This window comes from Rhinoderma darwinii, chromosome 5, assembly GCF_050947455.1.
Source record: "Rhinoderma darwinii isolate aRhiDar2 chromosome 5, aRhiDar2.hap1, whole genome shotgun sequence".
Taxonomy (NCBI): Eukaryota; Metazoa; Chordata; class Amphibia; order Anura; family Rhinodermatidae; genus Rhinoderma; species Rhinoderma darwinii.
This window is the reverse complement of record NC_134691.1, coordinates 9,510,645-9,526,995: the sequence shown is the minus strand read 5'-3', so window position 1 is coordinate 9,526,995 and position 16,351 is coordinate 9,510,645. Positions and strand designations below refer to the sequence as shown.

Genomic DNA, 16,351 nt, shown 5'->3' with positions numbered 1-16,351 from the left:
AGGATCCCGTCGTGGAGCAGCTCAGTTTGTCGTGGGAAAGGGGCCTAGGTGAGTACAATTATTTTTTTTGTTTGGGTGTAATGTCTACAAGGGAGAGGTGTGGGGGGGGGGCTGTATGGCACTGTCTACAAGGAGGAGGTGGGGGATCATGGCACTGTCTACAGGGAGGCTGTATGGCACAATCTACAGGGGGGCACTATCTACAAGGGGGGGCTGTGTATGGCAGCCAGGGGAGCGGGACATTATACTGTATGGGGGGCACTAAAGGGACATTATACTGTGTGAGCACTGTATAGGACATTAAACTGTGGGGGGCGTTATACTTTTTTTCATGGGACTTTTTTTGTGATGGGGTGGGGCACCGAAAGAGAATTTTGCACGGGCGCCATCTATCCTAAGGCCGACCCTGAGTGCAAGGACTCCCTCTTACCACGGGCCCCATAGTTGTGATCTCCCTTTATGGTAGATACGTCACTAAGCTATGCATTGGGACACCCTCTATTCTCCTCCGCACCATCTGACGCAGTGAGTATTACTTGTTGGTAAATTCCATGGCCACATTGAAATTCAACGCTGAAATTTATTAAATTACTAAGAAAATGATTTGCAAAAAGCTTATTATATGCCAAGTCTGCTTTATATCTGTCTAATCGACATCATGACACCCCGCAGGACGTTTCTTCACCCTAATTACAATCATTAACCAATTAATCTGACGTATTGCTGGCATGTAAATAAGCTGCAGCTTCAATACCTCTGCCAACTTCCAATAAAGGGGACATTAATCAGAGCAGATTGCAACAAAAATATCCATAATCCATAATAAAAAAAAACAACTGTAAAAAGTCCAAAAACATACACAACCCACAAACCCATATTAAGGGGAATCTCAGAAAGATGGTGGACTTTTCTGTTGTAACATATTCTCATGAGCATCAACTCTACAAAGCAAAAAAAATACAAATCTGTAATGGAAACCGTCAGCAAGCTGCTGTTGACAGATCAGTTATTCTTCTTATACAGAGGAGTCCTTCCTTCCATCGCAGATCCAGTCAAAAATTCTGGACAAAATAGAATAGCATGCTGCGCTTTTTGGTTTGGTAAAATGAAGGACACCATGAGCGAAACCCGACAGAACCCATTAAAGGCATTGTGTTTCGGTGGGCGCAATTGGTATCCATAATTTGCCGGATCCGGCACTTCCGTTATTTTCATTATTCTGTTCCAATGACTGAACAGAATAACAGAAATACTGATGCAGATGTGAACTTCGACTTACTGTATCTCTAAATCTGACATATCCCGAGATGTATGGCGCGAAATGTTAAACAAACACGTAAATCAATGTATTCCTCTGACAGATGCCATCCATTAGCCACCCGTCGCCCATTTTTAAAAAAACGTGTATGTTTAAGGCTCTGTCACATCTGTGTTGCTATGCTCCATCATAAGAGGAGACAATTGAAAAACGCAGCCGCCGGATCTGTCGCCTGACGGAAAAATCAACGGTGCCCGACTAAACAGATTGACTTTAATTGGTTCCGTCAGGTTTCCGCCACTCTGTTCTTTTTATTGCTGGACAAAAAAGCATAGCATACTGCGCTATTTTGTCCAGTAAAAACTACGGTGTCGGCGACAGAGCCTCCGACGCAGTTGTGAACAGAGCCTTGCGTATACGTTTTTTACTGAACGGCACGGATTGTATTGAATTGGTATCATGACAAATTGTATAACTTTACGCTATTCAAGAAAAGTCGAGGTTGGACACATCTGTATGTCCTTTTGTGATTATTTTTATTTATTCACTTCACTAAATACAAAATTAAACAACTTTCTAAATAGTCTTCATTCAAAATCTCTTACCATTTTTCTGCTGTAGAGTCTGGGCAGCTCCTGTACTTAGCTGGCTGTGCTGCTGCTTCTGACATAGATCCGACAGAATACTGAAACTGGCTGTGTCGTCTCTCTACTCTCCCCCTCCCTTCTCAGTATTGGAGATAGCAGCAGGTAGGGGGAGGAGGATATACAGGTATATAAGAGTGTGGAGAGGGGGAAATCCAAGTGTTCAGGGAGGGGAAATCACACTGGCAGAACTGTATTGGAGTGTAGAAGGGGAGGGAAGCACAGGGAGAGAGGGGGAATCACACAGGCCTCACATCCAGCATGTGTTACTGGGAAGGACTTGCACATATGAGAAAAGGTCAGAATTTAGAGTATACAAACTAAATTTTAGCCGCACGTGGGCCCTGCTGCCTGAGAGGGCCCATAGACCCATCTGCCACATAAAAAGGCATGCATATTATCTATCTATCTATCTAATATCTATCTATCTATCTATCTATCTATCTATCTATCTATCTATCTATCTATCTATCTATCTATCTATCTATCTATCTAATATCTATCTCTCTCAATCTATCTATCTATCTATCTATCTATCTATCTATCTATCTATCTATCTATCTATCTATCTATCTATCTATCTATCTATCTATCTATCTATCTATCTATCTATCTATCTATCTATCTAATATCTATCTATCTCTCTCAATCTATCTATCTATCTATCTATCTATCTATCTATCTATCTATCTATCTATCTATCTATCTATCTATCTATCTATCTATCTATCTATCTATCTATCTATCTATCTATCTATCTATCTATCTATCTATCTATCTCATATCTATCATCTATCTATCTATCTATCTATCTATCTATCTATCTATCTATCTATCTATCTATCTATCTATCTATCTATCTATCTATCTATCTATCTATCTATCTCATATCTATCTATCTATCTATCTATCTCATATCTATCTATCTATCTATCTCATATCTATCTATCTATCTATCTATCTATCTATCTATCTATCTATCTATCTATCTATCTATCTATCTATCTATCTATCTATCTATCTATCTATCTATCTATCTATCTATCTATCTATCTATCTCTCATATCTATCTATCTATCTATCTCATATCTATCTATCTATCTATCTATCTATCTATCTATCTATCTATCTATCTATCTATCTATCTATCTATCTATCTATCTATCTCATATCTATCTATCTCATATCTATCTATCTATCTATCTATCTATCTATCTATCTATCTATCTATCTATCTATCTATCTATCTATCTATCTATCTATCTATCTATCTATCTATCTATCTATCTATCTCTCATATCTATCTATCTATCTATCTATCTATCTATCTCATATCTATCTATCTATCTATCTATCTATCTATCTATCTATCTATCTATCTATCTATCTATCTATCTATCTATCTATCTATCTATCTATCTCTCATATCTATCTATCTATCTATCTATCTATCTATCTCATATCTATCTATCTATCTATCTATCTATCTATCTATCTATCTATCTATCTATCTATCTATCTATCTATCTATCTATCTATCTATCTATCTATCTATCTATCTCATATCTATCTATCTATCTATCCATCTATCTATCTATCTATCTATCTATCTATCTATCTCATATCTATCTATCTCATATCTATCTATCTATCTATCTATCTATCTATCTATTCAATTCAATTCAATTTTCAATTCAAAGAAGCTTTATTGGCAGGACCAAATACATATTAGCATTGCCAAAGCAAGTAAGAAGTAAGGGAATGAGGGATAGGGACTGAGGGCTTGGGGATAGGGACATATCTAGGGTCGGGGTTATACAAGTCCATGGCATATCATGTCTCTCTCAGTTTATGGCATGCAGTGACATATTGTGCCGCTGTGCCCACTGTGGTTTCCTCTTTACCCAGCAGGATGTAGAGTTTCTCTTCCTCTTCCATGGAGCTGAAGTCTGGTAAGAGATCAGAGAGTCTCCTGAAGTGAGTGTCCCTCACTGCTGAGTATTTGGAGCAGTGTAGCAGGAAGTGGGTCTCATCCTCCACGGCCTCCTGGTCGCACTGTTGGCACAGTCGGCTCTCCCTGGGCTTGTAGGTCTGTCTGTGGCGCCCGGATTCGATGAGCAGGTTGTGGGCGCTCAGTCTGTAGCGGCTCAGGATCTGTCTGTCTCTGGGGTTTGGCAGTTTCTCCAGATATGGCGCCAGTTTATATTCCCGCTGTAGACTCCGGTATATTGTCAGTTTCTGGGATGTCTTTATGTCGTTCCTCCAGTCACTGATATATTCCTCTTGGCCTTTGTTTATTGTCTTCTTGATTTCGGCTTTTGTGAGGCCGCGCTGGGTGACATTTTCTTCAGGCCGGGTCAGGGTGAGGTGTTCTGGGGGGCCTGGTTTACCTGGGACCCCTTGGTGTAACAGGGCTTTATGGTGATAGGAACTTTGCCTGCTGCTGTGTAGATGGGCCCAGAATGATAGCGCCCTCTTCTGGATTGTGAGGTGTAGTGGGAATCTGCCCAGTTCTGCCCGACAGGCACTATTTGAGGTGCTCCGATGGACTTGGAGAAGGTGTTTGCAGAATTCTAGGTGGAAGATTTCTGTTGGGCTGGAATCCCACCTTGACCAGTCTGGGTATGTGTCCGGACCCCAGACTTCACTGGCATACAGGAGGATTGGGGAGATGATGGAGTCAAAGATTTTCAGCCAGACCGTCCCTATCTATCTCATATCTATCTATCTATCTATCTATCTATCTATCTATCTATCTATCTATCTATCTATCTATCTATCTATCTATCTATCTATCTATCTATCTCATATCTATCTATCTATCTCATATCTATCTATCTATCTATCTATCTATCTATCTATCTATCTATCTATCTATCTATCTCATATCTATCTCATATCTATCTATCTATCTATCTATCTATCTATCTCATATCTATCTATCTATCTATCTATCTATCTATCTATCTATCTATCTATCTATCTATCTATCTATCTATCTATCTATCTATCTATCTATCTATCTATCTATCTATCTATCTATCTATCTCATATCTATCTATCTATCTATCTATCTATCTATCTATCTATCTATCTATCTATCTATCTATCTATCTATCTATCTATCTATCTATCTATCTATCTATCTATCTATCTATCTATCTATCTATCTATCTATCTATCTATCTATCTATCTATCTATCTATCTATCTATCTATCTATCTATCTATCTATCTATCTATCTATCTATCTATCTATCTATCTATCTAGATTTTCTTTGCACATTACACAGAAAGTTCTTTCTAAGTTGGACCAGCACTTGAGGTTATTACTCATCTGACTGCTGTTCTCCAACCATTCAGTTCTCTCGTTATACAATGGATCGGTCTGGGCCTGACTATAAATACGTATGCTACTAGTCTGCCGGTGACTATTCTGGTTTTGGCGCTGTACTCCCAGCTGGTGAGACTCCTACTCTGTGAATGTCTCGTTTCGGTTACATACAGTGTGGGGGGAGAAATGTACAATAGCTTTTCATAGAACAATTTTCGACCCCAACAGGTAGATTACATACATTTAGTAGAAAGTACATAACACATTGTCATCAGTTCTAGATGTAGCAGAGCTGAGGTTAACTCTTTGAGGTTGCATTGCGCATCATGATGACTCACAGAGTTGGTTTCACCTGCAGTTCTGCAATAAACCACAGATCTCCTCTGAGGCATCACCATGAGTGGTGCCAAATGTCAAACTCTGTTCTGCTGCATTTGAGAAACTCAATACTGCTACATGTGAGAAACACATCTTTGGTAGATCTGGCAAATCAGATCTGACGAATGCAGCTCTCCTACAATGGATAAAACCTGCTCTTCCGCATATTGTAAAAACTGAGCTCTGAAACATATGACAGGGGATACAGCTGTCAAACTCAGCCCTGCTACAATGGAAAACTCACCTGTGCTACATATGATAAACTGGGCTCTGAAACATATGACAAACCAAAATGGCTACAGCTATCAATCTCAGCTCTGATATATTTGACATACCCAGACCCATTACATTAGATAAACACAGCTCTGCTACATCTAACAAACTCTGCACTGTCAGATCTGATAAAACCAGCTCTTATTCACCTGACAAAATTAGCTTTACTATAGTGGACAGCCCAGCGCTACTACATCTGAAAAGCTCAGTCCTGCTATATCTGACAAACCCAGCCCTGTTGCATTTGACAAGTTCAGCTCTGCTACATCTGACAAGTCCAGCTCTACTACATCTATAAATAGACTGCGTCATTCTCACTGTTCTGCATTTTTTCCTCACTGATCCTGAATGCATCTTAATTCAGCACTCAACCTTCCTATATTGTACCCATTCTAGTCATGAGATTCAGCAGAGCTCACAGTGCTACCTGTCAGCACTGGACGCACAGATTACACTATTCAAGACACTGCAACATTTAGGGTATGTTCACACGACAGCGTCCGTAACGGCTGAAATTACGGGGATGTTTCCGCCTGAAAACATCCCCGTAATTTCAGCCGTAACGGCATGTGCAGGCGCTTGAACGCCGCGTCCATTACGGACGTAATTGGCGCTGCTTTTCATTGGAGTCAATGAATAACGGCTCCAATTACGCCCCAAGAAGTGACAGGACACTTCTTTGACGCGGGCGTCTATTTACGCGCCGTCATTTGACAGCGGCGCGTAAATTACGCCTTGTGTGAACAGACAAACGTCTGCCCATGGGCAGATGTTTGTCAACGCTATTGAGGCGCTATTTTCGGACGTAATTCGGGGCAAAAACGCCCGAATTACATCCGTAATTAGTGCGTGTGAACATACCCTTAGATTGCAAGCTTTGATGGATAGGACTTTCTCAGGTGTCTAATGTTTTTGTTTTTTTTACCGATGTAGCAGAGCTGAGTTTCTAATTGAGCACAACTAGTTTTTTTTAAACTCAATCATGTGTTATCTCCAATACACTGCAGGTAAACCTACTGTACTGAGATATTGAAGTCAAAACAATTCAATGACAAACTCAGCTCTGCTATATCTATAGTACTTTTGGTCATTTTAATACATGTAGAGTGATTGTATCTTAATATGTTTAACCCTTAGTTTGGATTCACACTGTGCATTATTGTTGTGTTTTGGTTGATGAACTCCCATTGAGAGACATCTGCCCAAAAAAAAAAACAAAAAAAAAATGCGTGTTAAAAACGCAACGAAAACGCACAGTGTGAACCCAGCCTAATCCTGAAGAAAACAGAGGATGATTTTAACAATAATGATGATGACCATGATGAATATTTATTATCATAATTGTAAAATAATTTGAAATAATATAAAAAATGAATAATGATAACAATAATAATAATAATAATAATAATAAAAACAACAATAATAATAAATTAATGTAAAAAAGATAGAAAAATGAAAAAAATAATAATAATAATTTAATCATATCAAAAATAATGACATAAAAAATAATCACATTATACTAATCATATTATTAATAACAATATAATAATAAAATCACAAAATCATCCACCTTTACAGTCTTTCCTCCCCCTCCTTCCTTTCCAATGTTTCTTTATAATGCAAAGATACAAAGTAGCCAATAATAAACATCACAATGTATCCCACAGATTTCATATCCATTGACATTTCCATATTTGTGGATTTCTATGTGGCCGTTGAATATTTGTAATGATCACCTATTGGGTCCTATTACTGCAGAGTAGAGAATACATTGTAACGAGGAGATGAGTGGACGGACCGTTACAATGTTACAATGTTACTAGTTGAATGGTGAAGGTTAGGGGGGGATATTAGGATCAGGACGTGTCCTGTAGATCTGAGAATTCTGCAATCCATCAGCTACAATGATCTCAGCGGCCACAAGTCATTAGGAACGGCTCTGCAGCAATGAGCGGGGATGATGAGAGTTGTTACCTGGCTCTGTTGACCTCCTACTACTGCAGTATTCCTGCTCCCCCGTCCCCGGCTGGTTCATAGGACGAGGCTGGTGCTGGGATGTGAGGCTATTGAGAAGGGCAGAGCGTTGCTCCACTGCTGGAGATGCCGCCTGTGTTGTAGCTCTGGGGAGAGGGAGCGATGAGGAAGGATGAGGATGGTGCTCGCTGTTGCTATGGTTATTGAACTCGGAGAGCTCTCTGAGCAACAGCTGCGAGATTAGACTTAACAATGCGGGGCTGGAAAATACATCTGTTCTATGGGAAGACCGCCGGCCCGCGCCAACGGTGGCCTGTGGGCCACTGGGTGGTAAGGGGTTAAAAGATTGTGGGTTTCTTATGCGGATAGACCTTGTACAGGGCCCGGCTGCGCCACCTCTGCACTAGAGATGGCGGGTTCATAAGGACAGTCCGCTTAACTCTTCCATCACCGGGATGCAGCAGCTTGCATTGCACCCACATGGCATTGGGGAGCCAGGATGACATCTGATGGAGTGGTCTTATCAATGAGGGGCTGTTCTAGGAGAACTGCGTATGTTGGGGTAGATTGTGCATGCTGGTAAATAAAGGGTTAACATTGGATGGGTCTTCTTCAAGGCCAGGCTTCACTACAGGATGGATGATTTATAATAACAGTCCGATGTAACCAGGGGGGGCACCACCCACGAGGCAAGGGGAGAACTTCACCTCAGGCAGCACCCTACTCTGTCTGCAGGGGGCACCACTTCTAAAAACCTGGAAGCATCCCTACTTGTAACCCTTCCGTTACCAGAGTGCACCTTAAACGAAGCCGCCTGTATTGCACCCTCAGAGCTTTCTAGGATACAAATATTGGACTAGTGTACAATCTTTTTTTATATATAAAGTCTACCGGCCTGTGTATATGGCGGCCTGTCAGATTGGGCATATTGGTAAATAAAGGGTTACTGCAAAAAAGATATACCTTATACTCGAGCGTATTTGTTAATGTACGAAATTCAGATGTATTACATGGGGTCATAGAAAAGAATGGGTCCGCAAATAATGCAGATAAATTGTGGCCTAAATAAGGATCACATACGGACCAAATACAGATCACATGCGGACTAAATACGGACCACATGCGGACTAAATACTGATCGCATGCGGACTAAATACAGATCGCATGCGGACTAAATACAGATCGCATGCGGACTAAATACAGATCGCATGCGGACTAAATACAGATCGCATGCGGACTAAATACAGATCGCATGCGGACTAAATACAGATCGCATGCGGACTAAATACGAACCTCATGCGGACTAAATACAGATCACATGCGGAGTAAATACAGATCACATGCGGACTAAATACGGATCACATGCGGACTAAATACAGATCACATGCGGACTAAATACGGATCACATGCGGACTAAATACGGACCACATGCGGACTAAATACGGACCACATGCGGACTAAATACGGACCACATGCGGACTAAATACAGATCACATATGGACTAAATACGGACTAAATACAGATCACATACGGACTAAATACGGACAACATACGACTGTGCCTGTAATCCCAGTCCCTAATTATGGGACCTGCTGCCCGCGGGCGTCTGTACCCGTAATCATGGACTGTGATTACGGCTACGGCCGTGTGCAGAGGTCCTAAATACAGATCACCTACAGACTGAATACGAATCACATACGGACCAAACTTGGATAACATACGGATCACATCTAGACGCATCCGTATTTTAATCACTCGTCGTAGACTTTAATGGGCGTTTTCCACCCACAATAGATAATATTGCGAGGCTTCTGTTCTATGGGGGGGGGGGGGGGAGCACCAGGCTGCACAAATAGTGTCCTAAAGACTATACTACAGTTGTGCCCTCTGGAATATGAAGGGTTAGCTGCCCACAAGGCGGACGCTTCATAATAACTGTCCATTAACCCTTCCATTGCTACAGCGGCCTGCATTGCACCCAGATGGGATTGTGAGGTCTCAGCTGCTTGATAGAGTTTACCAAATTTGGGGGGGGGGGGGGGGTGCAGTCTGGCACACAAAGGGTCAACATGCCGGCAATTACTTCTACACATAGAGTATGATCTCCTCAGGTTCAGGCGGCACCAGGGGCTTCTCTAATAATTCTCCACTTAACCCTTTCGTGACCAGAGAGTATATATACAATCGGCTTTGCCCCCAGATTTAATCATGTGACTGTCATTGTGGAGGGGGTTATGGGTCAGTTTTCAGCAGTGTGGTTTTTGCTTTGTGTCTTTCAGTGTAATAAATGGGAGTCGCTGACGTCACTGCGATTTCTTGGCCGGGGTGCTGTAGATTTCTGCGGCGGCGGCGAGGAACGCTCTGAGAACGATGAGAGGAGATAATAATCTTTTGTTTTCTGTGTCTGTTTGATCAGCGGCAGGAATAATGGAAGGCGGAGAGAGTCCGTGAGACGTCGTACCCAGAACACCGAGGGATGGAAGAATAAATACTCCACCATGGCACACAAAACGTAGTCATTAACCTGCTCACTGCCAGGACTAAGTGTGCTCCACTGTCCCGCACAGTAAAAACGGACCCAAAAACTGCATGTGTAAATCCAGCCTTTACAGTGTACATATAGGTTGTCACCCAGCTTTCTACAGACCCTGAATGGCACACAATCTGAACATTTGGGCGCAGTTAGGGTGAATTTGATGCAAATGCGCCGCAAAATTTGCACTGATGCTCAAGCAGATTTGGCGCCAGGTTTTGCAGCGCATTGCAAAGGGTGAAATCCGTGAAAATCCGCAACATTTCCGCAACAGAATCCGCAAGTATTAACTGAACTGTTGACGGTCACGGATTTTCCGTGTGAAATCTGCAAGAATAATAAGCGACAATTCCGCCACGTCTGAACGTGACCTGACAATGCTCCCAATACCTCCTGCTTCTTTCAGTGCTGCCTGTGTAAGTGTCAGCACTCACTGTAGTTCTAGCATTCTGTTTATGGACCAGGAGGCTCAGGATGAGCAATGCTCTAGGTATTTCCCGTATAAGAAAGGGCTGCAGAGAGTGTGATTGGGGCATAAAAGACTGAATTTAAAGGGGGTTGTACAGGATAGGAAAACATTGTTACTTTCTTTACGAAACAGCGCCACACTTGTGGATGGGTTGTGTCTGGTACTGCAGCTCAGCTTCATTGAAGTGAATAGGACTTGGCTGCAATACCACACAAATCCTGTCGACAGGTGTGGCGCTGTTTTAAAAAAAAAAGCAACAATGGACAACCACTATCCTATCCTATCTATCTATCTATCTATCTATCTATCTATCTATCTATCTATCTATCTATCTATCTATCTATCTATCTATCTATCTATCTACGGATTAGTCATTGCTAGCCCCCTCTGACAGTTCCTTATCTCCTGTGGGAAGTGCACACTCATATTGGTAAAGCTAAAAAAAACATAAACATTTTATTGCATTTTTAGTACAAGCAATACATCTAACAAACAGTTCAAAAACATCTAAAAAGGCAATTAATTCACAAGACTCACAGACAATATTGTGACCCTACTGTAGCGGCAGGAAGAAGAATAAATTATTTATAAATCAACCTCTCTCCTCAGCTCAGGACAAAGTCATTAGGTACTAACACATGGCCCTAAATTCTCACAGGTCAAAAGTGTAAAGTGCCCAAAAAAATACAAAAGAAAAAACTAGAAAGTAAAAATATTTATAAATAATGTGACACCCAATGAAAAAAATGTTTGTACAATACAAGACCATAAGTCTGAGGACTCGTGCACACGACCGTCCGCAAAACCACAGGTCCGCTGCGGTCCGTCGGTCGACAAAAAACCTTGTGCATCCGTCTGTCATCCGGATCCGCGGATCCACAATAATTCACCAGTATTGGTGAATCTGCAAATCCGGACTGTAAAATTACGCGTCCTGAGTCTTTGCTGTCCGGATTTGCGGCCCCCGCAACGATCCGCGTAAATCACGGTCATGTGTATAGGGCCAAAGAATAGAATGGGTCCGCAAAAATAAGGTCGTGTGCATGAGGCCTAAGCCAGTTGGGTTAGAAGAAGGTTGTCGGTCATGCAGGGTTCAAAAAGTTGAGGGAGGATAATTTAGGTCTGGTAGCGAGATGCGCTACAGCGGAGACCCCGCACGTATCACTGATACAAAGTTCGGCTTTCTCAGGGGTGATCGCCGGGACTGACCGTTTTAAGGGAAGGCCCTGGGCCTAACAATGGTCCCCAGGGCTGTCCTGAGACACTTCCTGTGAGGGAGTACATACATGTTTTACTTCAGAGTGCTCCCATGACTATGATCATACATGTGCTATAATTAACAGCACAGAATGAGGACGGTGCATGTACCCCCTAGAGACAATCCACGTACCACTCGAGGAGCACGAACCACAGATTAAGAACCGAGGATTTGGCGTACGAAGTGAAAAAGAAAAAACAAAACGATGGCTTTCTTTCAAAAACAGTGCCACACCCTTCCACAGGTTGTGTGTGGTATTGCAGCTCAGCCCTATTCACTGTGGACAGGTGCGTCACTGTTTTTGGAAGAGAGCAGCCATGTTTTTCTGACCCTGGACAACCCCTTTAATGCACTTTCATTTTTCCTTAAAAAAGGTGGTACTTCAACTTATGCAGGAGGAGACTGAATGGAGGGTTACCTGACTCTCTCCATTAACATCTTCCCAAAATCCGCCGTATATATACTGCGGAGGTCGGGAGGGGTGTATGAAGCGGACTCACGGGCTGAGCGTGTCGGCTGTAGGAAACAGCTGACATTTCAGTGCAACGAGCAGGAACCCGCTTGGTTAACCCCTTAGATGCTGTGTTCAATGGCAACTGCTGCATCTAACCGCTAGAATGAGGTGGGCATCTCATCACCACCTCCTGCGTAGCGATCGCGGGGTGCTGATGGTTGTTATAGTCTTCCATCTTTGTGCTCCTATCAAGCCTTAATGGGAGCCTGTAAAAATCTTGATATACTACAATACATTAGTATTGCAATAAATATCGCTGGTTCAAGTCCCCTAGGAAGCCTAATAAAAAAAGGCAGTTAAATAATTTTTATTATTATTAAAACAAATTTTATTTTTAACAATTCGTTTTTTCCTTGTAAAAATAGTAAAATATATAAAAAAATATACATTTCGTATTGACCTGCAGAAGAAAGGTAACGTGTTGTTTTTATTGAATGGTGAACGGCGTAAAATTGAAACCCGAAAAAACAATGGAGGATTTGCTACTTTTTTCTCATTCCACCCCACAGAGAATTTTTTTCCAGTTTCCCAGTACATTATATGGTACAATACATAATGGACAAAAGCACAAATTAAAATGTGAAAAGCGGCTGCGGAGGGAAAGGGTTAAAGTCTATGGTAGTTACAAGAACAGCCAGGCCATTACAGGTATCACTTGCCCCCTGGCTCTAATTTTATGGGACCTCCGACTACCCTGAAATATAAGAGCAAAGGCACCTGTAATAGAGTGACATAGAAATGAGGTTTCCATCAATCTACACCAGCCCCAATTCTATGTTGGGGGGGTGGGGGGCACAGGCTCTCCTAAACTGGAACAGAACCTACCATACCATCATGCTAGATGGCGCTATTTCACCTTACAGAGGAATTTTTATACTGATTCAGATTGTGTGATGTCATCCTATGACATCATGTGACATCATAGACAATTTTTCTAGGTAGTGTACCCTCTGCACCAGGGCCAATAGGCTCAAACTTTACCTATGTTGGACTATATGTTTAATGCTAAAAGAAATGTACAAAAATTTCTACAAAAATATCTGATATTACTATGAATTTTCTTTCCTTACAAACCATAATTTGCCTATCTTGTAATGTTCTAGTACATTTGGCTCTGCTTTTTTCCTGCAGCTACTACACTTGTCATTTACAATTCTATTGGCCCTCGCCCAGGCTGGTAGACTACAGAAATAGACATTGAGTAGAAATCATTCCAGAATCACAACCGAATAGAACAGGGGTGTCCCCGCTCCCCAAAAACTGCCGACAGATGAAATAAAGATATCAATACCCTAGAAATAGCGCTCGGCTCATGAATAAAATCATTAATGCTACTTTTTGATACTTTATGCCGTTGCAGAAAATTAAAGGGCTGAGTCATTAACCATCGGTCAAGTCTGTTAATGAGATTTGGTTACAATTTGTTATTTCTTGTGTAGGATTGTAGTCATGTCTCATGAATTGTTTGCTGTCGGAGCCTTGTCCACATCCGTATTACAGGCAGGAGCATATATGGAGTAGCAAAAATATAAAAATGGCACCCCCTCCTGGTTAATGCTGATATACCCCCCCCCCCTCCTTCCCTTCCTTTCTCTTGTTCGACCCTTCCTATCTCTTGTTGGACCCTTCCCATCTCTTGTTGGACCCTTCCCATCTCTTGTTGGACCCTTCTCATCTCTTGTTGGACCCTTCCTATCTCTTGTTGGACCCTTCCGATCTCTGGTTGGACCCTTCTCATCTCTTGTTGGACCCTTCCCATCTCTTGTTGGACCCTTCCCATCTCTTGTTGGACCCTTCCCATCTCTTGTTGGACCCTTCCCATCTATTGTTGGACCCTTCCCATCTCTTGTTGGACCCTTCCCATCTCTTGTTGGACCCTTCCCATCTCTGGTTGGACCCTTCCTATCTCTTGTTGGACCCTTCCCATCTCTTCTTGGACCCTTCCCATCTCTTGTTGGACCCTTCCCATCTCTGGTTGGACCCTTCCTATCTCTTGTTGGACCCTTCCCATCTCTTGTTGGACCCTTCCCATCTCTTGTTGGACCCTTCCCATCTCTTGTTGGACCCTTCCCATCTCTTGTTGGACCCTTCCCATCTCTTGTTGGACCCTTCCCATCTCTGGTTGGACCCTTCCCATCTCTGGTTGGACCCTTCCTATCTCTTGTTGGACCCTTCCCATCTCTTGTTGGACCCTTCCCATCTCTTGTTGGACCCTTCCCATCTCTTGTTGGACCCTTCCCATCTCTGGTTGGACCCTTCCCATCTCTTGTTGGACCCTTCCTATCTCTTGGAGTGAAGGGCTAAACCAATTTTGTGATTTTGTATGAAAAAAGGGGCAACATAGGAGATCTGAGCTGGGCCCCCACTTCTTTTTGGCCCCATCGCAGCTTAAATGCTGTCACTACCACTGTGGTATGCCATGCATTGAATAAAGGGAAGCTCCAGCTATTTTTGGATTAGCTGTATATGAATGGTATGTACATTAAGGGACGACCCCTGTATACTGTTTACAGCATGTACAGTCGTGCATACATTGATTTTAATGTACCTATAGGTTATCCATGAACCCACAAACAAAACGTGTGGTTAAAATGACTACACAGACTATATTACAAAGTTGTTTATGTGCTCAGCTCAACTCATGTTATTTCTCACATTTTGGAAAACCCCTTTCCTTCCATTTACTGTATGTATATATATATATATATATATATATATATATATAGGTGATCTAAGTATTCATTCTGGCACTGTCACATATACGTTTTCTTGATTTTTTTCGTTTAGAACCCTAAAAAACAAGAGCTAACCCTAAAAGTGGAATTCGGACCCTCTTGTCTTCCTTTCCCTTCTCACTCCATGGCATGGTCCATGTCAGATGCTCTTCAATTTTGGCTTATGTAAGAATCCCTGGAAATACTCTCGTTGGGCTGAATCCTTCTTCTTCTATGATGTATCTTTAATTTAGTTCACTTCTCAAACCATGGCACTGCCCCTGTCACATGCAGCCCTGCTCCTTTCAGTGGCATCAATAGCATCGGGCATCCGCGGCCTGAGCCCTGGATTTTTGTCTCAGTGCCCCAGATCCCTGGGTCACTGCCACATTCTCTAGTCTCATAGACTGCAGGACTGAGAAGGCTGAGAGACTCTGCAGCTCCGTTCGTCTTGGGAACGAGACTAGGTGAGTACTATTTTTTTTTATTTGTGTTTTGTAGCATTAACGCTAAGGGGATGTGTGGCACTATCTACAGCGGGGTGTGGCACTAGTTACAGGGGGTGTGGCACTATCTACAGGGGGTGAGGCACTATCTACAGCGGGGTGTGGCACTAGTTACAGGGGGTGTGGCACTATCTACAGGGGGTGTGGCACTATCTTTAGGAGGATGTGTTGCACAATCAAAAGGGAACATTGTGGCATCCTCTACAGGGGGATGTGTGGCACTATCTACAGGGGGTGGGACCATCTAGTATGGCACCTTGACCACTAGAGGGAGCTCTGGCTTGTAGTACCACATACCATACTGGGTGGAGAGGAGGAGAGTCGGCCCAGGAGCTGGCACACGGTAAGTTGGCACTTGACAATGTTTTGTTACAGTCTGTGACCTCCCACTTGCCGTTATCTTTCTCCTCACATCCTGACACTGCCCCTTTCTAATGCATTCTTGCGTTTACTAACATCATCACACGAGTGGATAAGTTACTGCGCCCAACAAGGTC

General features: G+C 42.3%; 1 protein-coding gene across 1 annotated transcript in view; it reads right to left on the bottom strand.

Annotated features, from left to right (window-relative positions):
- FAM135B (family with sequence similarity 135 member B) overlaps positions 1–8,205 on the bottom strand; it is a 173,345-nt gene extending 165,140 nt beyond the window's left edge. The window contains exon 1 of the mRNA XM_075825702.1: positions 7,861–8,205. The gene's annotated coding sequence lies outside the window, so the exon portion shown is untranslated. The remainder of the gene's footprint in view (positions 1–7,860) is intronic.
- Between the last annotated feature and the right edge of the window lie 8,146 nt (positions 8,206–16,351).